The sequence below is a fragment of the Cygnus atratus genome, chromosome 1, assembly GCF_013377495.2.
Source record: "Cygnus atratus isolate AKBS03 ecotype Queensland, Australia chromosome 1, CAtr_DNAZoo_HiC_assembly, whole genome shotgun sequence".
NCBI lineage: Eukaryota > Metazoa > Chordata > Aves > Anseriformes > Anatidae > Cygnus > Cygnus atratus.
Genome location: NC_066362.1, coordinates 104330806 through 104353406, shown reverse-complemented (window position 1 = coordinate 104353406; position 22601 = coordinate 104330806). Strand labels below are relative to the sequence as shown.

At 42.6% G+C, this 22601-nt stretch overlaps 1 protein-coding gene across 2 annotated transcripts in view; it reads right to left on the bottom strand.

Annotated features, from left to right (window-relative positions):
- The window catches only part of LOC118247810 (uncharacterized), a 364491-nt gene extending 345377 nt beyond the window's left edge, over positions 1-19114 (bottom strand). The window contains exon 1 of one of the 2 annotated variants that reach the window (XR_007707715.1): positions 19075-19114. The gene's annotated coding sequence lies outside the window, so the exon portion shown is untranslated. The remainder of the gene's footprint in view (positions 1-19074) is intronic. The other variant, XR_007707712.1, reaches the window with a different exon arrangement.
- Positions 19115-22601: the final 3487 nt, after the last annotated feature.

Genomic DNA, 22601 nt, shown 5'->3' with positions numbered 1-22601 from the left:
GGTGTGGTCTCACCAGGGCTGAGTACAGGGGGACCATCATTTCCCTAGACCTGTTGGCCACACTATTTCTGATACAAGCCAAGATGCCATGGCCTTCCTGGTCACGCTACCAGCTCATGTTCAGCCAGCTACTGACCAGCATCCCCAGCTTCTCTTCTGCCAGGCAACTTTCCAGCCACTCTGCCCAAAGCCTATACCACTACACGGGGTTGTTATGACCTAGGTACTGGACTCAACACTTGCCCTTGTTGAAGGCCATACACAACTGGACATGGCCTATCCAGATCCCTCTGCTGAACCTTCCTACCCTCATCACTCCCACCCACTTGGTAGCATCTGGAGACGATTGATAATTAGGTCTGCAGAAGCATACTGAGAGACATCAAATTTTCAGGATTGAAATGTATGAAAAATCCCATGATAAGATACCAAAGAAGGCTTAAAGTAAGTTTGCAGATAGCTAGAGGTCCTTTAAAGATTTTATAACCACCAGGATAAGACTTTCATCAATAAATTTGTTCTTAGAACTTGTTTAAGTGCTCTGCGGTGAAAATCTTATTTCAGCTGGCATGATTTCCATGAAATGAAAACAAGTGGGTTTGACTGTCATTTGTTACCTTACTCAAGGAGTGAAGAAGTTTGTTTACTTATTTGTGTCACTTGGGTCTTGGAAGTATGAGCGAATAAAAAGACTGAGATTAAAGAGAATGAAAATCCTGAAGACAAAAACAGATGTAGTTATTCCAGTGACAAGCATTAAATGAGAGTTTAATGAGGTCTGTGCATCACCTCACAAGTATCCTGCCCACGTACCATCAAAGAAAGCAACCAAACAAAAAAAACACTATTGATCAGGATGGCTGGATTCATCTTTGTTGGCCAGGTGTGAGGTAGTTTTCATTTTGACCACAGAAGAGAAACCAGATTTATACATCCACACTATTTCCTTTTAGCAGTATTTATATTTATAATATATATATTTGTGTGTGTGTGTATTCCTATAAAACAAATCTAGTGCCAAAAAGACCCTGGAGGTAGAGATACATGACTGAATCCCAGCATCCCAGGAAGCGAGGTCTGGGTGGATATAGGCTTGAGAAAGTTGAGAAAATAGTCTCTATGGCTGGATACGCAGGACTAGAGCTATCTGAATAAATAAATAAACAAACAAGCAAGCATCTAGCCCTACTTGATGCAAACAAAGATTTCATAAAGCACCTGTTTGGCAGAAATCCTGCATCTCCACACACAGTTCATTCATGTCTGTAACCGCTAACCCCCAATGATGATATAGAGAAGCCATAAGTCTTTTCTTGAAAGAACCTGAATATCCTAAAAAAAAATAAATACGAGTTTAGAATCATAGAATCATTAAGGTTGTAAAAGACATTCAAGATCATCTGGTCCAACCATCACCCTACTACCAATACCACCCACTAAACCATGTCCCTATGTACCAGGTACAACCTTTCCTTGAACACCCCCAGGGATGGTGATGCCACCACTTCCCTGGGCAACCCCTTCCAATGCCTGACCACTCTTTCTGAGAAGAAATGTCTCCTAATTGTTTCAATTGTTGAAGAGTAGTGCTTGCGCTGAGTCAAAGACTTTTCAGCTTCCCACACTGCTCTGCCAGCGAGGAGGCTTGGGGTGCAGCAGGAGCTGGGAGGGGACAAAAGCAGGACAGGTGACCCCAACTGGCCAAAGGGATATTCCATACCATGTGATGTGGTGTGTCCTGGTTTTGGCAAGGATAGAGTTAATTTTCCTCCTAGTAGCTGGTAGGGTGCTGTTTGGGATTTAGGATGAGCATAATGTTGATGTTTAATTGTTGCAGAGCAGTGCTTACACTAAGCCAAGGACTTTTCAGCTTCTCGCTCTGTCCTGCCAGTGGGCAGGCTAAGGGTGCAGCAGGAGCTGGGAGGGGACAGACCCAGGACAGCTGACCCAAACTGGCCAAAGGGGTATTCCATACCATCTGACATCACGCTGAACAATATATAGGGGTGGCTAGCCGGGGTTGGGGGGGCGGCTGTTCAGGGATAGGCTGGGCATGAGTCAGCAGGTGGTAAGCTATTGCATTGTGCATCACTTGGCTATACACATTATTAGCAGTAGTACTATTATCATTATTACTTTCCTTTATTTTCTGTCCTAATAAACTGTCTCTATCTCAACCCACATGCTTCATTTTCCCATTTCTCTCCCCCATCCCAGAGAGGGAGGGGGGAGGGTGAGCAAACTGCTGTGTGGTGCTTATCTGCCGGCCGGGTCAAACCACAACAGTCCTTTTGGTGCTCAGCCTGGGACTTGGAGTGGCCACTGGGCCTGTCACAGGGCTTGAGTGGCATCAATTGCAGCTCAGTAGGCATAGGCCAAGCCCTAACACATTGCAGCGATTTGTGTCTCCCTGGAATTGCCAGGGTGGTGACATGTCTTTTTCAAGCATTCTGCCAATTTTTTTTAGGATTTTGCACCTGTTCAAGAGTGAATTTCCAAAGCACTGGAGGTGCCCACTGCTCTAAGATGCCTGCCCGTATCCTCCCACACTCCCTGCCACTCATAACTATCCTGCCTCAGGACAGATCTCTGGATGGCATTCCTAAGTAGTTGTTTAACCTTAAACAAAACCTGAAGTGCACTCAGGAGACATAATAATAAGAACATTCTGGTCTGAACATCCCAAGGATATTCAAAGACCTAAAGAGCTATCATAACTAGCCTGGAGGATAAGAGGAGGGTGAAAGAGAAAGGGAGAGTGAATAAGTGGGAAAAAACATCTCTCCCTGTCCCCTTCTTAGGTTGTCTCCCTGAAGAAAAAAGGCCCTTGAAATATCCTTTCCTAACACAGTCTATGCCAAGGATGCACAAAGCATCCGGGCCAGTAACAATAGGGTACTTTTGCCACTCATTCCCAGTTCGGCTCATGCTGCTATAGGCCTCGGGTAGTTATTGATGCTCTTATGGTATCTCCCTCTTCGACTTCCTGTTCCTCTGACGGCCCAGCCACTTCAGAGTAGCCTATCTCATCTTCTTCTTCCTCCCCAGTCTGAGTAGAAGTTCCTCTGCTTTCTAAACAACCTGACTTTCTCATCCCCATTTAAAAAGGGGTGTGACGTTTCCCTTTTTCCGCTCACCAGGGACTTCACCTGACTGCCAGGACTTTTCAACTGTGATGGAGAAAGGCTTGGCAACTACATCAGCCAGTTCCCTCAGGACCCTGAGGCGAAGGCCACCAGGTCCCATAGACTTATACCTGTTTAGATTCATCAGGTAGTCCCAAACCTGCTCTTCACTTAAAGTGGGTGGGACTTTATTCCCCCAGCCTCCATCTACAGGTTCAGGGAAATGAAAGGCTTGGGAAGCCCATCTGTCAGTGAAGACAGAGGCAAGGAACATGTTGAGTACCTCAGCCTTCTCAATGTGTGTTGTTACCAATTACTTAGATATAGAAACTCACTCCTAATATAAGAAATTAGCCAGCTATAATCTCTTACACACACTACTATTTTCACCCCTCAGTCTATTTTCACAAATGTTAAAGGCGCATGGTGGCCCTCGGGGACTCCTCCTGTCACCCCAGCACAGCAGCCCGAAGGGAGCTAGGTCCTCGCTTGTGCTCTTCCTCAAGGCTCTGTGCAGAAGGGATGTTACCTCTCGCACAAGGGCTGGGGAATGGGAAAGAAGCACTCGTGCAAACCCTGAGAACCGGCAACAAGAGTTCTTTATTGCCAGGACATCTTGCAGGTGAGCCTGCGAGATATCCATGGTGTTTAGCAGCTCCAAGCTAATGCTTGGGGTAGAGGCTGCGCCACAGGTAGGGAGCTGGCCGGGCATGCCTGCGATGCTGTTGCTGCGCTCTGATGGCAGGGAGCAAAGACATACTGAGGTAGTTCCAGGTCTGCTCTGGCCGAGGTGGATCCACTTCCACCAGTTCCTCCACATCTGGTAGATCCACCTCCATGGGCTCCACGGTGTTTGGCAAGAGGCTAAACTAGTCCTTGCTCAAGACTGCCCAAATGGGTTGCCTCTGAAAGTTTTTAGGCCAGGGTGCAGAACCAGGGGGCCATCCACTTCCATGCCTAGGTCCCATGCCACTGTCCAGTTCATTTCCATGCATGGGTCTGATGCTGCCATCTGGTTTATGGCCATGGCTGGGTCCCTTGCTGTGTTCTGGATGATAGGCAGGGCTCTGCTCCACATGGCTGTCCAGACGGCACTCCTGCCTTCACCCCATGCCACTGTTGTGCTAATGGTAATGCCCAGGCACAGAGGCACTGTATGGTAGAGGGGACGGCCTATGGCCCGCGCCATTGCGCTGCCAATGGTAACGTCAGGGCCTCATGTCTTTGCCACGCTCATACATGCCTGTGGGCTGCACACCAGAGGTCCCTTGAACACTGGTGTCTGTTCTGATGCCGCAGGCATTATCCCTCTGCCCATGCCATTTCCCCTTCTCATCAGGTGCCTTCCTTCTGGGTGCTTCCTGGGACTGCACCTCTGTCCTCTCACACCAAGGAGGCCTGCCGCTCACCTTCCTGGTTCTGGTCTCCTTCCTGCCACACAAGCTGGCTGTCAGGGTGCCTAGAAGCTCAGCAAATGGTGGGCCGGCTGCAGGGGGTCCTGTTTTATAGGGCCCAGAGCATAGGCAGGGCAGTGGTGGCCAGCAAGTCTGTGTTGGCCAATGTGAGCAGCCCAAAGCAGCTGTGTTGGGAGCAGCCTAGAAGATGCCCTCACATGGAAGGAGGAGGAGGGTTGGGGGGGCTGAGGGCCCCTTTTCTGGGGCTAGCTCCCCCAGGCCACTTGGCTTGCCAGAGAGAGAGGCTGCCCCTCAGCCACAGGGACTGCACTCCACCTCCCATCCTGTGCCTGGGTTTATTTTTAACACTGGTTTTGAAGTAATTTCATTCTATTCTTTATGGAAAAGAACAGAAACAAGGGAGGTGCAGGTAGGTGCACATGGAAATTACCATGTACCAGAATGTCTGTTTTGTAATAAAAATAATAAAGAATAGGATGGTATCTACCACGAAGTGCTACTTGTAGTAACAGAAAATTACTCATACACAGAAACTCAGCCCTAATATAAGAAACTAGCCATCTGTAATCACTTACGCACTACTATTTTGAATCATCATACAATCATTAAGGTTAGAAGAGACCTTGAAGATCATCTGGTCCAACCATCACCCTACTACCAATACCACCCACTAAACCATGTCCCTAAGCACCATGTCCAACCTTTCCTTGAACAACCCCAGGGACGGTGGCGCCACCACTTCCCTGGGCAACCCGTTCCAATGCCTGACTGCTCTTTCTGAAAAGAAATGCCTCAGAATTTCCACCTAAACCTCCCCGGCACAACTTGAGGCCATTCCCTCTTGTTCTATCACTAGTTATATCACTAGTTATCTGTGAGAAGAGGCCAACTCCCAGCTCCCCACACCTTCCTTTCAGGTAGTTGTAGAGAGCAATAAGGTCTCCCCTGAGCCTCCTTTCTCCAGACTGAACAACCCCAGTTCCCTCAGCCGCTCCTCAAAGGACTTGTGTTCCAGGCCCTTCACCAGCTTCGTAGCCCTTCTCTGGACACGCTCCAAGGCCTCGATGTCCTTCTTGTACTGAGGGGCCTAAAGCTGAACACAGTGTTCAAGGTGCAGCCTCAGCAGAGCAGAGTACAGGGGGATGATCACCTCCCTGGTCCTGCACAAGAGAACACAGATGGATAATTTTCTTTTTTCTGCCATTGCTCACACTAGCAGTTAACACGTGCCTTCAGAATAAAAGCCTGGAAAATTGTTACCTACTGCATATCTAGGTACACTTCCCTGACAGAACACCACAGGAGAAAAAAAAGCTTGGTCATATTTGCTCCTATTTATTTACTCTAAAAGTTAATGTTACTTCTTTGTCTGTGAATTTTTTATTTTTTGGTGTCATGAAAAACATGACCTTGTTGAAGCATCTTAATGGAAAAATATCCCAAAAGCAGATTCTCTCTTTTACCAAGCAATGCTCCAGCAGTCAACTTCAATTTGCCTTAAAGAGAAAAAGGCACCTCTCTAGGGATTAAAAAAAAAAAAAGAGAAAAAAATAAATCCCCAAACTGTCAGCTGCAACATACAAAGTTTAGAAATGCGCCTAATTCAGCACAAACACGTGTTTGTAAATTGTCAAACCAATATGTGAAAAGTGACTCTTCCATTAAATAAAATCATAAGCAAAATGAAAAAAATAGGTGGACAAAAATACCACAAGCAGATAAAATATCTGATATCTATCAAACATATTAGTACAGAGAAAAAATATTAACCCATTCTTCATTAATAGGTTACTGATTATGTTTAATACTACTTTAATTGCTGCTATTTTTTGAAAAAGATTTTCATTACTGTTGTGTTCATGTGCAGGCAAAAGCACATATTCTCCATACAGCTAGGTAATTAGCAACAGACACTTTGGGGCTCTATCAGCCCGAATTTGAAATTTGAATGTGAGCAACAAAGCAACCAGGAAGTCAGTTTTCCAGTTTCAAGACATCACCATGAACTGCAACAACTGCATAAATGACTCAGGTCTATGGATGCGCAGTAGACCTGCTCTTTTCTCCATCTCCTCTCCAGGCCTGAGCATGGAGGAAGCATCACAGCTGGAAGTTACTGACCTCTTCTGCACCTTGCAGTCCCCACAGAAAGCATTAATGTGTTTTAGCCTTCCGAAGACCTGCCTGCCCCCAGCAGTGCAACACAGCCTGGAGACCACCTCTGTGCCAAGGCAGGTACAGGGCTGGTGGGACAGCTGTGCTTGGGTAGGCAGGGCAGCCTCTTCCATCTGGCCACTGTGTCTGCAGTCACTCCTCCACTTCTGAAGGATGGGATGGGTCTTGTTTGGTGGGTTTTGTTATCCAGGCCCACAGAGCAGCCCTGGATACAACAGCATCACTCAAAGCAGAGAGGACAGAGACAGAACGTACTAACAAAATGAGTAACGCAGCAGTGACAGCCATCACGTACTGGGAACGTGGACTTTTCCTTCCATTAATGTGTTACCTGTCCTAACAGATGAGGTCGTTGATGATCTCTGCTTGCAAGAGAGAAAAGCCTTAAAACATGCACAAGATTTGAGCAGAACTCCACTCCACCTCTCCTTAGTCATCAAGGAGGCAACCTGATCTTTCTACACCCCAGTTTCTCATTTGTAAAATCTCTGTCCAGAGTATAAGCTGCTTCATGCATGGACTTCATTATCATGTAAGTTTTACACAGTAACTAGTGAAAGTTTTAAGTTTTGTTATTACACATGGCTGTAAACTTCAGGGAGTCCTGAAACAAAAATGTGCTATTCAGTGTGAAGAACTGGGTGTTTTGCAAAAATCTAGGCTGTATTTTTCCTACAATAAAGACAAAACCTTACAACAACAAATAAAAATAAATGAATAAAATAAAAATTAAAAATTAAAATTAAAAAAAAATAAAAATCCCCAGAAAGGATTTAAAACAGATTCAAAGGTTGAGTTTCAGTGATGTTCTGCAAAGGTACATAAAAACCATCTCCATGTGTTAAAAATGGAACCGAATGATCCACTGCATTGAAAAATTGATGAATCAGTTTAAATATGAAAACATAAAACAACGTGAAAATATGAAGTGAATGGACACCGCAGGAAAAGGAAGATCCCATACAACAAAACGGCAGCCAGGGGACCCATCAAAGCAAGACTAGTAACAACCAGAGCACACAGCAGAATCATTTGAGGGGACTTTTGTGAAAACATTGAAAAATTAGACCAAGAAAGATTGGTGTAGATCAGTAAGTTCCATGCTGGAGATCCACCACAAGCAAGACATGGCCGTATGCTTTTATGTTATTTTCTGTACACTGGAGTGAGCACAGAAACACCATGAATTGTGAACTTTAGTGTAGGTCAGGGAAAGAAGGAAAAAACATGTATCCAAGGAGGAAGAACTGTAAGGCAATAGTTGGCATTTCTTTCTGCCATTATTTTCACAGATAACAATACAGTCAGATTTCCATGCACCAACACAACTTGTCATGCAATTTTGCATACAAGGTTGTAAGTGCCAGAAAAAGAATGGCTGTTGCTACTCTCTGAATTGCTTTAATATAAAGCTTTCAATAGAGATTACCAAGGATTGGAAAGGGAGGGAAAAAAAACATGTCCTGATTTATCTTGAAATTCAGAAGGTCTAGGCTATTTGCAGCTGATACTTCAGAACAGACAGAAGTTTTTTCATCACTACTTTACCAAATAAATTTTCTGATATACAAGATCAAAGGCAAAGATTATCTCAGGAATCCAACCACCATTTACTTTGGCAGTGTGCATATGTTAGTAGATTCTTTTGGTCCTCCCAAGGATTAACATGAGTTTCCTGAGATGGCACACGGTTCATAAAAAATCTGAAAGTGCAAAGCTATATTGCTTAGCTTAGTCACACAGGAAAGTGAACTAGAACAGCTGAACTATCTTACATTCAAAGATAAGACTAAAACATTACAGAAGAGTGTAACAAACAGTTCATAGTCTTAGATATTAGAGATCTCTCTCATTAGCTGGTTCCTTCTTCCAGACAGTACACTGTCACCAGAATTATTATTGAAACAGTTCATATTACCAAAAATCGGTCTCTGAAACAAACATGTTTTCTTAATTGAATTACTAAATATGACTGTAAATGTATTTCATTCAATGCAAAAACAGTGTTCTTTGATTATCACAACAGTAATTTATTTATTTCATTAAAACAGCAGTTACTTCCTCTCTTCCCCCTTCACTGAAAGCTTTAGGTGTTGCTTAGGTCCATGGTGTGTATATATGTCATCTGAAGATGACAATAGTGCAAGTACAGGCTAAAAGGACAAACAAATAGGTACAAGTCCAGCTCAAATAAACAGGGATCTCAGGCGTAAACCTCATGCTACATGCAGCACTTGGAAGACAGTGATACATTTTGGTTAAGGCAGGCAAGGCAGTCCACACTGCCTGGCGTGCTTGTTGCTGTCTGCACACACGTTCAAGCACTGTTGTATTTTCAGTCTTTTCTTTGTAAAGAGAAACTCTGATTTTACAGGCACGGAGGCTGCCGCCTCTTGCAGTGTCAGGAGCTGCACCCCTAGACACAGAGCTGCCAGAGTTAAGCAAGCAGATCACAAGTGGCAGGAGGGCTGCTGCCAAGTGAGCTGAGGGAGAGCACACTGCTGGGATCCGCAGCCGCCCTGATGGCAGCCTCTAAGGACTGGCTGACTTTTCCTTTCCAGCAGCCTGTAAGCTGAGATACCATTCAACAACCAAATCCAGCACGGTGGCCATAACAGCTGGACTGGCAGCCACATCTCTATTGCTGACAATCCACTTACAGCTCTGGAGTCACAGTCTGTCCACTCCAAAGTTATGACATATTACCAAGGCACTGCCAGCAAAAGAAAAACTGAAAAAGCCCGTACTTATCCTCTTTGCAATACTACTCTGATACCGCACCCCTTCAGTGTGCAGTCTGCTCACCAAGTGTGCTGAACCCTGCAGCAGTTGGGAGGGCAACAGGGACTGTGACCCTAAAACCTTGCCCTAAAGGCCAATGAAGAAAACAGGCTGGAGATTTCCTGAGGGAAATACTTGCCTGGGCTTTGTAAGAGGCAACTAGGAGGCTGTTGTGCTTTCCCTGTCCACTGTGTGAGAGCCAGACAGTGTCTGAGAGATTACTGTTTGATTTGGGTTAAGAGTCAGACACCACCTGGGGCAATGTCCAGACTAGAGTGAGGGGTAGTATTTCCGGAAACACAAACCATAGGTGGGAATTTGCAATAGTAACTTCTTATACATTTCGGGTACCACTGTGCTTCAGTGTAAAACATTAAAACACAAACATTACTCAGGGTGATTTTTGCATTTGGCTTCAGCAACAGCAACATTGAGAGCAGAGTCCACACTCTCTCCCCCCCCCCCTTTTTTTTTTTTCTTTTAAACACAGCAGCTGATCCCCTGCTTAGGGACACAAACACAACCTACCCTTCTGTGCTGCTCCAGTATTAGTCTGTCAGATAAACCGTACAGCAGACCATTCAGTGGCAGAGCACAGAGGCAGTGAAAGGATACTGCAGTGTGACTGGAAGAGGGTGTTACTTTCAGAACTCCATCATTTCAGTTGTGGCTGTGATCCTGGTTTCTTTTGTTATCTGATTTAGAGGAGAAAAATTGCAGGTCATCAGTAACTACTCTGTTGCAAAGCTATGAGGGGAAAAAAAACAAGTATGTTCTGTTTTCTGGAAACATGCATACCCTGTGCAGGACCTTCATTTCATCTTTATTTGCCCATATATAGATGGACAAAATCTGCTTTCTGAAGACACCAAATGTTTTGTGAAACACACTAACCTGCATCAAATTAACCTATTTTTTCTGGTTAGCACCACAACCAATCATTTGTCATTGCTGCTCATTATTCATTGGTATGTTCAAGGGTAAACAGAGGTAAAGAGAATTTGCTCAACTTCTAATTCAGACCATATATTTTATCACCTTTGACTGCGTGGCTTAAAACACTAGATAGGTACATTATTCATTTCTTAATGTTACTTCACTCACCCTATTTGCGCTGAATGAGCTGATGGCTTGAGGTTCATGACATTCTTATTTGCCTGAACGACTGAAACTTTGTAAACAGAAGAACAAAAGAAATAAACTTCTAAAATACAAGACTTCTGCAGAGACAATAGCCAATAATAAACTTTCTGATATGATTCTGGTCTGGGAACATTTTCAAGTGTACAGAGACCGTGTATTACTACATTTTTTAAAGTAAGCAGAACTTCACAAACCTACTCAAAAAACAGTGTATTTTTAATATTTAGGCAATGCTAATTTATACCCTTGCTGAGCCCAATGGGCAGAGAAAGTGGCAGCACAAAGGTACTCATGCACGCAGGATAAGGACTTGAAAAAGTTTTGTCTTCAAGCAATACCTGCCCCCTCGCTTTCCCCTTTCCAGTGCAGTCCTGCTACTGGAATGGCTATTTACCATCCGGTGCCTCAGAGTATCAGGTTATTTTGTAGGGAATGTTCTCTTCATGTTTTTGTCTGAAGGGAAGCTGAAGTGTTTTCAGCATTTGAAACGCCCTGTGAAAGCCCTGAGGAGTGCAGCTCCCTACCCACAGCCCGAGCATAGCACAGCAAGATGCACAGCTGAACTCCACAGGTGACACTACCAGCATGCACTGAACTCTGACCCAGAGGGACCATCTTGAAGGTTGAGAGCACTCTTCACTCTCCAGTCCTGACCAGACCTCCGGCCCTCTGCTGAGGCTGCAAGCCAGGGTGCCAATTAGTGCCAGCTGATCGCTCCTCTGACATGCGCACCTCTCCAGGAAGCAGGCTGAGGCTACCAGCTCGTTTCAGATAGGTCACTGCATGTCGACAGCTTTGTAAGAGATTGACTAAGGCCCAATTTGGATTAGCAATTTAGCAGGAAGGTCCTGTACCCAACTGCCCTCCAACCTCTCTCATGTATGTAATTTTAATACAGCAACTTCTAGACTGCAAATTGACTACTGTTAGAGAACTCCACAACCAAGTAGATTTTCAGAGGTGCCCATAAAGTGTTACTGGGAAATTAAACTGTTCTTTGCCCCCCTGACCTTTTGCTATGTAGACTGCATTTAAAGAATTTCATTAGGGCCAGAGGCCATAGCTTACAGTTCTGTTGCCAAGAGAAATGAAACATGGAAGAAATTGGCTTAATTGGGGATTCCAACAGAATACTGCTTTTAGAACCAGGGAGTCAACAAAGGTGTAGCCATTTGAGAGGGACCCTCCCCACTTTACCATTCTGAAGATGTTAGTGGGAAATTTATACTTTGTTTCAGAATAAGGAAAAAGACATAATTACAAAGCTGTCTACATACTATTGGAACATATTCAGTTCTGCAAAACTGTTAGAAAAAGGAGTGGGAGAGTAATTTGAGAAGTACATATTAGTTTAGGATACTTCCAGTATACTTAAACATTCATTTCTGTTAGTACCATAGCATGTATTTTTTAGTGTGACAAAGTATATATAGTTTAAGGTGCAATCAATTTTACTAGCTAAACTTCTGCCAAATACTTTCTATAGGTCCTACGTGGTTTACTCCTGTGCCAGTCAGTACTTCTGGGACAGGCACTCTGTGACGGTTTCTTTTTTCCTACATCCACATTTCTAAAGCCACTATGGATTGGAAATGGGTTGCAGATAGCACATGCAGTCTGGAGATTTTAGGGAGAAGAACATGATATCATGCATCAGCAACAACACTCCTATGTTTCACACTGATTTCTTGCAAAAACTTCATTGCCTTAGCCAATTTGCAATACATGCAGTATTTTTTTTTTTTTTTAAATCACAGCATTAAATGACTACAACCCTAGTGTGCATCTGGTCTAAGATGTCATCATGACTGCATCCATGGCAAAGGAACTTGTATTTATGGGTCATAGCAACTGCTAAAATTGTGTAATTTTCACGTGCAATCAGGTCTGCCATTATTATAAAATGAAGGTGTTACAAACTTTGTGTATCTAATCCAGCTCACATATCTGTACTCTGAAAGCATGTACTCAGCAAAAACAGAAGGCTATCTGCTCAGCATTGTCAGCCACTTGAGGTGCTCCATTTCCTTGACTCCCACTCATCTTTGACAGATGATTGCAATGCAGAAGCTCAACAGAGATAGGAAACAGGAGACTGAAACAACCCACCAGGGTTTCACCGAGTTTCAAAGGCAATAACAGCAAGAAATGCAATAAATTAAAAAGCAAGCATGACAAGCGCAGTCCTCAGGACTATATTTATACAGTATATTGTATGACGGGTAATAAAGCAGTCGATCTCCTGGTGAACAGCTGTACAGTAAAGTTTTAACCTGAAGAGTTAAGCTGGCTAAGCTAGTCTGAAACTTATTTTTCTCCCAGGTGGGCCACATACAGAAGGACATGACAAAGCAGTAAGGGATGGTTTTGTTCCCCTTGCTCCCAACCCTGAGAACACCCCACAAACAGTAAAAATGGGAGCTACTCCCTACTGTATTGGGACAGGGTTATAACTCAAATGGACACATGAAAATCACAACATGACCTTTGCTGTATTCCTGTCGATTTCGGCATGGTGCAATCATTGGGAGTCCCAGACTTTGCAAGTGAAGCTGAATCTGCACCGTGTGGCACCTAACATAACCACTTTGCTGCTGACTAGTGCTGCCATCCCAGCATTTTACAACTTCTTAGTGCAAGTTCAAATAAGGCATGAGACAACAATGAAAATCAAAAGGATTTCCTATTTTATTTGTGCTTTTTGAAGATTGAGCTGAGGAGAGGTGTTTCAATGCCTTTTATACAGAGAAGATGTGGCAACTGTCATGCTGAATTGCGGACCGCAAGACTGGTCTTTACACGCATGGATGAGAGAAGCATACTTATGTTCTTGGATATTTGTACCTCAAAGGGAAGACTTCACAATATTGTATTAAAAAGGGGCCTCTTGCTACCAGATCACATTCTACATATAATCTAGTTATATGATTTAATCTAGTTATAGATATGAGATATGATAACTCATAGTTATATGAGTTGTATCTACAAAGACAAACTAAACCCAGCCAATGAGTACCTTCTGGTACACAGGTGGAAAGAGACTACTTATAAATAAAAAAATAATTATAAGAGGAAGCTGGACACAATCCTATTAAAGACAAAACTTGTGTTAAAAACATTAAGAATGAATAATTTAATTAAAACTGCCTATTTGTGGACATGGCAGATAAATCCTGAAAGTCTTTAAGTCAAGCTTGATCATCTCTTCAAAATCTGTGCTGGAGCCCAAGAGAAGTGATGAGCTTGAGACAGCTTTATTAAGTGTGATACTATGGCCTTTGGTAGGTCATAAGGTCAGAGAATATCAGTCACCAGGGCTAGCTCTTCTGATGGTTTTAATCATTGAAACCTCCCAGTGTAACTGTGCGACCCACCATTAGCAAAACGCATGAAAAATGGCCAAAGTGCCTATCTGATTGCACATCACATCATAAATTACCAGTATGACTATTCTGACTGACGGGTTTCCACTGAAATAGACTGGGGGGGGGGGGGGGGGGGGGGGGGGGGGGGGGAGGGGAGAAGAGGAAAGTGTTCCCACCATCATTGCAGTCTATGATGATGCCTGCTTATAACACATCGATGCTCCCAATGCCCCAGCTGGGGACTGCCCCACCTCTGGGGGCAGCTGAGACCAGAAGTCCTGACCAGGTTAACCACACACCCTGCCCTTCTCCCATCCTTGTGAACTCACCTTGACTAAGCTCCTCTCCAAACAATTCATTTTTCAAACACCAACACTAACACTTGACTTCCTTACAGACCGGGAGGTGTAGGACAGTGGTCACTATCTGCATTTGACCACGCAGTAGAAGAGGGTTCTTCAGGCAGAAAAGTCAGAAGACGCCCTAGATCAGGAACGTGCCTCCAAAATTCACAGTGAACCACTGAGACATTGAGCATGTCTTGATGCTGTTCCAGAAATTTGGTGCGTCTAGCATCTGCGGATGGTGTGTGGGCTTCCCTGTGAGGAGCACAAGTGGCAAAAGCACAGGCTGAAAATGTGTCTCAGATCCCCCAGGGTGCAAGCAGGGCTCTGTGGTCCCCTCCCATCTCACTGACCATAAACAGGACCAAATTCCAGTTCCATAAATTCTTTGACAAAAGTTTCACTTGAGTAGAGTTAAGGTTGTTCAAATATCTCTGCTCATACAGACGTATTAAAAATAGACACTATTAAAGAGATGATCATTCTCAAGCCAAGACACTGAAATCAAACTAAACATAAAAGAACAGGAAAACACACTATAACTTGCTCAATAGTATAAAAAATGTTAATACAGCAGAAAAACACAGAAGTAATAAAAGTAACTTTGACCTTCATAGCTTTCAAAGTGTTGCGTACTGATGGAAATTTTCTAACTAGACTTAAGAAATCTATTCTGCTCTGCCACCACTGCTCCCTTTTCCACTCCGTGATATGAAGTTTTGAAAGCCTCCAGCAATTTTTCTAATTCCAAGCTGCAGTACAATAAATGAATCTATTATTTGTTGAAAAGTTACCTTAAATCAAAACAATACTTTAATAACCTCCAGAGTTGCCATCATTCTTCTACCCCTCTTGGGAACGTTTCCCAGCACGTGGGAATGAATTAAGAGCTAAGCATCTTTGTAAACACCACAATCTGAGCAGTGAATTAGACTAAGATCCCCAAATCACTCAAGAATATAAATGAATGCTTCTTGGTCATTCGGTCTCAGGATTTCCGTTTATCTTCCTGTCTGTATTTAGATTGAAGATAGATGTCAGTTTGCATACATAGCAAAACAGAGCAGCTATAATGTGGACTCCGGAACAGATTTTTAAGATACTGTCTCTGAGGTTGCCTTTCTTTCATACTCCTACAACCATACTCTGGAGAAAATAAAAGTTTAATAATGGAAAAAAAGGGATGCTACAGAAAAATAAAAAAATAAATCACAGCTTGTATTCTGTATGTGCAAGGATATTCCAGCACAAATTCAAAACCAAACATCTTTTGCTTTCTAACACATACAAATGGGCTGAATTATTGTGTAATATGAATGAGATCTTCAGCCTTTTTTCTGGCTTGCTTTGCTGAATTTTGATGTTTAATCATCTTACAAGCAGGAAAACAAGTTACAGAGGCAAGAAGGCAGCTGAGTTCACTGGCTGAACTGAAGAAGGTTTTAACTTATCACACCTACACACCACCATCTGCAAACCTTCCAGTGTCTCTTTTCAAGTGTTTAGAGAGCAATTTGCTTAACTGCAAGCCTACAGAATTCTGCACAAAATACGAGTCACTCAGGAAAGCAGAAGGGCCAAGCTGGAGTAGCTTTGTACATGGCATTACTGTGTACTTGTTGTCGAGTCTAATGCTTATGGAACGATGCAGCTCATCCAAACCCTGCCTGGTTTTGCAGAGTACGTGTTTCCTGAACATCAGGAAGCAAACTCACTCAGCACATGATGTAAAATTGTTTTGTTTACATGCAGCAAAATGCAGAAATAAGGGATAGAAAGATAGGAGCTTCATTCTCCTTCACAGGAAAGGGAGCTCATGTTAAGAACAGTAACCACCAAAGGCATATGATGAGCCCCCACCCAAAGAAAACAGATGCATTTCTAAGTGAGTTTTTGCTCTGCTCTCCAACAGCTAAGTTCCTTGCTCCTTGTCACCGGAAATGGATTATTATTATTATTTTTAAACACACTTGAGAAACTAAATAAGAGGGGAAAAAAATCAGAGTTAAACCATTTTTTAGAATCCTACTTGAAGCTGTACTAATTCTGTTACTAAAAAGTGTTATCCTGCTGTCATCAACTGTACTATGAATTGTTTGCTTTTTATTTTCTCCACACACATGGAAACATAAAACAGTATCAGTCAGGTTACAGAATCAAGTACATGTGTTAGGAAATTGCAGAATTAGAGTGCAATCCTAATTCAGCCTAAATGTATATCTAGGGTTGATTAACAAGTGTTCTAAACTTTTTTTTTTTTAAATAAATAGCACTAATTTTGCTTTATTAACTGCACAAGATAGACAATGCTCATTTTAAGAGCATCACTGTAGCATTTTCTCTTTTTCCATTGCTCATTTTGTGATCCTGCGTAGTGGGCTTTATTTCCTATCCGTGGTTCAAAACTTGCTCTGAAGACAAATGCATTTACTTTGTCCAGACGTTTCTTTGGTGCTCGTCATTAGAGGATATGAGTGATTCAGACATATTATTTTCAATGCAGCCTTGAAGTCTGCACCTGCCTTCTACAGATGACAAAAGATGTGCACTGAGATTACAGTCAGAGAGATACAGGTACACAAAATCTGAGACATCTAGCACATGAGCTGGCATAGTAGACAGCACTATTCATTATTCTGTAGACTCAAAACACAACTCTCTAGTGACTTCGGGAGTAGATGTGGGTGTTCAACACTTCTGATTAATCAGAGCATAGGATCTCACAGTCAGCACGTAGAAGCTGGGGAATACACGCACAATATGAAAAATGTCCTGACTTTACTAAACATCGGTGGTGGAGACAAGACTACAATCCTATTTTTCAGTCTTATCTAACTTCTCGCTTATATATTTCCTTTCCCGTAGTTGTTGATTTATCTACTACATGCCATTCAGGTGCAAGAAATGAACAGACTCTATTGCACAGCCCTATGCATCTCTGGGCAGGTCTAAATTGTTGTCAGTGTAAGGCAGAAATCGCATAGGCAGTGAGGGGATGGGGGAGAAAGAGGCAGAACGTGATTACACTGGTAAATATTGTGTTCTAATGCACATGAGCTATCTTAAATGACCTCAAACCTACATAACTTTTGAGTATTTTGTTACCTTAAAAATATTCTTTCTACATTTTCTTATGCTATCACCACGTGAAATCCTGCACTGTTCAGAGAACTCATTCCACACAGGAATTTTGGAAGGGCAGTAAGGGCAGTAAAGGACAACAAGAAGGATGTTTCTGCGTATAACTTTTTTAACGCCACTCTTTGCTTTTCAGTTAAGGCTTGTGTAAGCCTCTACATGCCAAGCAGCCCCTGATTTTCTCTACAAGAACTCTTCTGCTGTCCCTACCTAAGAGCACAACTGCCAGCTAGGCGCCTCACGGAGCCCCGCTGAGCGCTGAGGGTGCCGCGCTGCCCGACCCTGCTGCACCGGGGCTGGCCTAAGCATGCTGACCGCCCGCAGCAGGCCCCGGCCACTCCCGGCCCCCGCCCAGGGCCCAGGTGCGCTGCCAAGCCCAGCCCCTGGCGCTGCTCCCGCCCAGCCGGGGCTGGCCTCCAGCGCCGGGCCAGGAGCATCCTCTAGCGGCCAGCCGCCCCCGAGACGAGAAGCTTCTGGAAGGGGAGAGGCGGCGGCAGCTTTGGCGGTCTGTGTAAGCCCTTGGGGCTGGAGCGGTGGCAGAGCCCTTCCTCCCTGCTCGGCAAAGCTCTCACCACCAAGCGAGCGGTTCCGTGCCAGAAACAGCACAGAACGAACATTAAAGGCATAATAAAAAAGTAAAACCCAACCAGTCTAAGTCCCGTGAGAAGAATGGAGACAAGATGATATGGTATCGGTCAAAAGATATCGGCCAAAAGCAACTGTTTACAAAACCAAGTGAAGTATGTCGCATTCACATCAATTATTTGTAGCCATTTCACTTAAACACAGCCACTGCTGGATCCTAGTCAGCATACCGTACAAAAAGGGCCAAATGTGAAGGAAAGAAAAAGAGCAATCACATGTGCTTGCTATTTCCCCAGCCGATAAAACAATCTCATTGTGGCTAAAAAAAAAAATAATAAAAAAAAACAACCCTACCCAGCAAAACTTCCCCAATTTAATTGCTTGGGAACTTTACAGATTTTGGCACAGATGTGGACCGAAGCTTGGCTCTCTATACTGTTATTATGATCTAGGATTAAGGCTTTCTTGCAAGTAAAAAGCCAACAGTGGGTACACGCTGGCTGAAAACATAAATTAGCTTGGTAGAGCATAAATCACACAGCAAGGTCAAGTAACTGGAAGGCAAAGCACAAAGTGCCTAATATCTTGCAGACCATGAGGGTTGCATCCAGGATCGTAGGTGGCCACCTTGACAGCTGCGGGATGAGGTACACGACTGAGAACATGCCAGGGTTTGGTAGCAACACTGGCTCTCGTGAGGATCCCGGCCTCACAACTGCGCTCTCTTCTCTTTCCCTTAGATCAGCTGCTTTCTCTCAGACAGCATTTGCCCTCCAAACACATTAAAACCCAGCACATTCACCTGAACTGATGTTAATACTCTAACACATTCCAGCCATACCTAGGCCAGGAAAATAGGTAGCATGTTTTGACAGGTCTAACAGCAATATGGACAAGTACAGACAGAGTATTTATAAAAGTAACTATTTTTTACTTCCAGGCAAAGCTTAAAATTAGTCATGTCCTAATGAGTAAGCAAGTTCTATGTCAACATATTACCTACCTGAGGTTTCTACTGAGGATCATCATAGAGGAGCTTTGATGTGCTTTAGAGCAGACTGTGTTTATTTGTCCCCTCTTGAAAGAGGAGGATGACTCTGTTTTCTTCCATTTCTGACTGCGCTCAGTTAGATGCCAGGAGCTATGACTAAGCCACCAGAAGGTCTCTGCAGTTTAGCCATGACCCAGGAACCACAAGTGGTGTATATATAACCTGCACTCCAGCAATTTTGACCAGCCTCTATTGGCCAAGGGTGCTTGCCCTAATATACCCATCACCCAGGAGAAGTAGATAAGAAAATTTATCTGTTCACTAGACCCACAAGACTCACACCACATGTCCACACCAGGAACGGATGTCTTCCACACAGCTGTAGACTTAAGCAATAAAGGAATTCACAGGAAAACAACAAAAGGGCTTCTAGCAGTGACAGCTGTCCTTCAAGTACATAACCTGTGCTTCTGCCAAGGAATCCTGGTGACTAATTTTTTAATCACAGACCGCATACATCGATGATTTATTCTGACAAACCATCTTTTATATCTCAGGGTAAGCATATTATACAGATGGCACCTAACACCTTGAGTGCAGTGAAAACAGAGACATTTCTGGTAAAGACATGGTATAGTGGAAGACCAAATATGCTTTCTTTAATCTTAGTCAGCCTTCAAATCAGGCCGTGGCATGGAACAGATATTTGCAAATAGCATATTTCAGTCCTCTCTTCTTTTCACACTGTTATAAAAACACTAGAGCAGTCAGAGTGAAGAAATGGAGAATCCTGGTATTGTTCTACTCCCATTCTTTCTTTCACTAACCTGGAACCTGTCTGGCCAGTGGAAATTCAGGAAGGTCTGATTAAAAGCAAAATACTGGCAGCTCAGTCTGGACTGAGAAGGTGACTCAAAAATCACCTGTCACCATCTATGACAATTAACTACAAGCTAATTCTGAGGACTTCCAAAAGTCACGTTCTGTGACCAAGGTAAAATGTTTGATCCAGCAGAAAAACAGCAGCCAAAGAGACATACCGATGTCCTTAAAGAAGTCAGTGTACAAACAGCAAAACATTTTTCTGCCCTGTTGTGGTTTATAGGTCAAACACCTTCAGAAATCTGGAGTCCTTTACTAAGCACACAGTTCCAGTAATTGTACTGAGATGACTTCTCACAAATTGCTGAGTGATTATAACTTGTTTTATCTGGAATACAAAACGAATGTTGAAGTTTTAATATCTAATGACTTCGTAACTCTCCTTAATGAGGAAGCCATATCAAAACTTTGTGTTTACTTTTGCTCTGATTTAATTTTTCATTTAAAATGCCCAAACGCATCTGATGCATTGAAATGTGATGAAAATATGCATTTAAGCAGTAATAGCTACAAATCAGCTAAATAGAAAAATATATATTAAATTGCACTATGCTCTCCTGTGTTGCAAAGTTATACAGAACTGTTATACAAAAAAAAAAAACTTATAATTTGCTATACAAAGCTTTAGAGTTGGTTTAAAGACCTGTGATGCGAGAATAGCAAGACTAGGAAAAAAAAAAACCTTTTGTTAGACAAGAAGAACCCTTACTCAGGATAGAAGTATTTAATTTCCGCAAAACAAGAACGGAAAGCCAAAGCTATTCTACTTGTGCACTTCATGTAGTACTGCACAATGGCTGCTTATAAATGAAATAAGGCTGGGAGGACAGTCATAGCAAAGAATAATTGCTGTGACAGCTTATTTGTGTTAGCAGTATCTGTAGGGAATAAAACTGCATTGCATCCAGGACATACATACAACATACACATACATTAGCCTCATACATCTGTGCGTGTTAATGTCATTGACTCATTAGGTAGCAATATATGAGGCTGCATATATACATATTGGGTCAGAAGTTCTGGATGTACTGGGGCAAGTAACTTGACACAGAACTGCCAGCTTCAGTTAGTGAAATTCTTAGCCTTTAAAGAATATTTGTGGAAATTGTAACAGAGATATCAAATATCAGAGATAATTGAAGCCCCAAAATAAATTTGTATGTATGTGTTTTAACTCTGTGTGTAGGACTGGTACAGAATTTCTTCCATCGACATACAAACTAACCCCACTTATTTCTGGCTGGCTAAAGCAAGCCTCCAGAAATACATCAATTTCCCTAAATGCACAGGCAGATCCTTTCCCCTCAGGGAGCTAAGGGCAGGTCAGCACTGCTTGCCCTCTCACAGTGGTTACTTTGGTTTTCAGCATGTTCAACAGAACCATTAGCAAAATGCAAGAAAGCATTGAAAGCAACAAAACTAGGAGTGAGAAGTTAACATTGAGTTTTGATGATAAGGGAAGTCTACCAAAGCAGTCATACAGTGGTCTATGCCAGGCCCTGTTTTGTTCAGGATACTTCTTTGTCATATGAAGTAATAGAAGTGGGAGGAATAGCGAAAAGACTGCTACAAATACAAAATTATTTGTGTAGCCAAAGGAGTATGGAGAGTTATGGAGGACTTCTCGTATCAAATCATCAGCTTGTAACATAACAAGTGAAATTCTTTGATAAATGTAAAGTACTGCACTTAAAGGAATATTAACTCAAATATCCATACATATACATGAATATATATCAACGTATAATACTTATGTAAGCGTATACATACCCCGTGTACCTAATTATGCACATGTATGCATAATATTAATTGGCCATCACCATTTAGGACAGATTATATTGTCTGTAACCCTATACGAATACCAACTTTACAATCAGTGGAAGTCAAAAAGATATACAATATTAGGAACTTGATAGGAAAAGAACAGAGAACATGGTATAAAGATTAAATCCAGACAATATTCTGACATCCTTGGAGAAAAAAAATAAATAAATAAAAATCATGTAACAGAACTCTGCAAGAGAAGAGTGAAGATGATGATCTATGGTGCAAGAACATTTCTTTACCAGGATAAATTAAAAAGCTATAAAATGATTAGCAGTATAGAGAATGTGAGTGGCAATGATTATTTGCTGTTTCTCATTAGTAAGCCTCAAGTATAATTATCAGACAGCAGCTTTAAAACATGCAAGAGAAGCATCTTTCCACACAGCTTATATCTCGACTATGGAATTCATTGCCACAGAATGCTGAAGACATCATAAGCGTAAACGTTTAAAAAAAGAAAAACTGAAAATATATGCAAGAATCATGAATCATAGCCTACTAACAGAAAGATGCAGGCATAGCCTCTGGCTTAAGATAGTCCTAAACTGCTTGAGCAACTGAAGGATGAGAGAATGTAGAGAGGAAGGAAGCATCATCATGTATTAGACCTCTTCTTCCTATTTTCTGTTCTCAAGCTCAGTAAGAATTTGTTTGAATTGCCTTGTCCATATAAGCGTATGTCTGTAGCTTACCAACTACTTTACCCATCCTGAACATGCCATACTGTATTGTACATACTGACTACTGCTATAGTCACCAAATGTTCCCAGTATACTTCTTTATCCTTCCAATTGCCACAAAATTCAGTGATGCTTTGAGCATCCCAG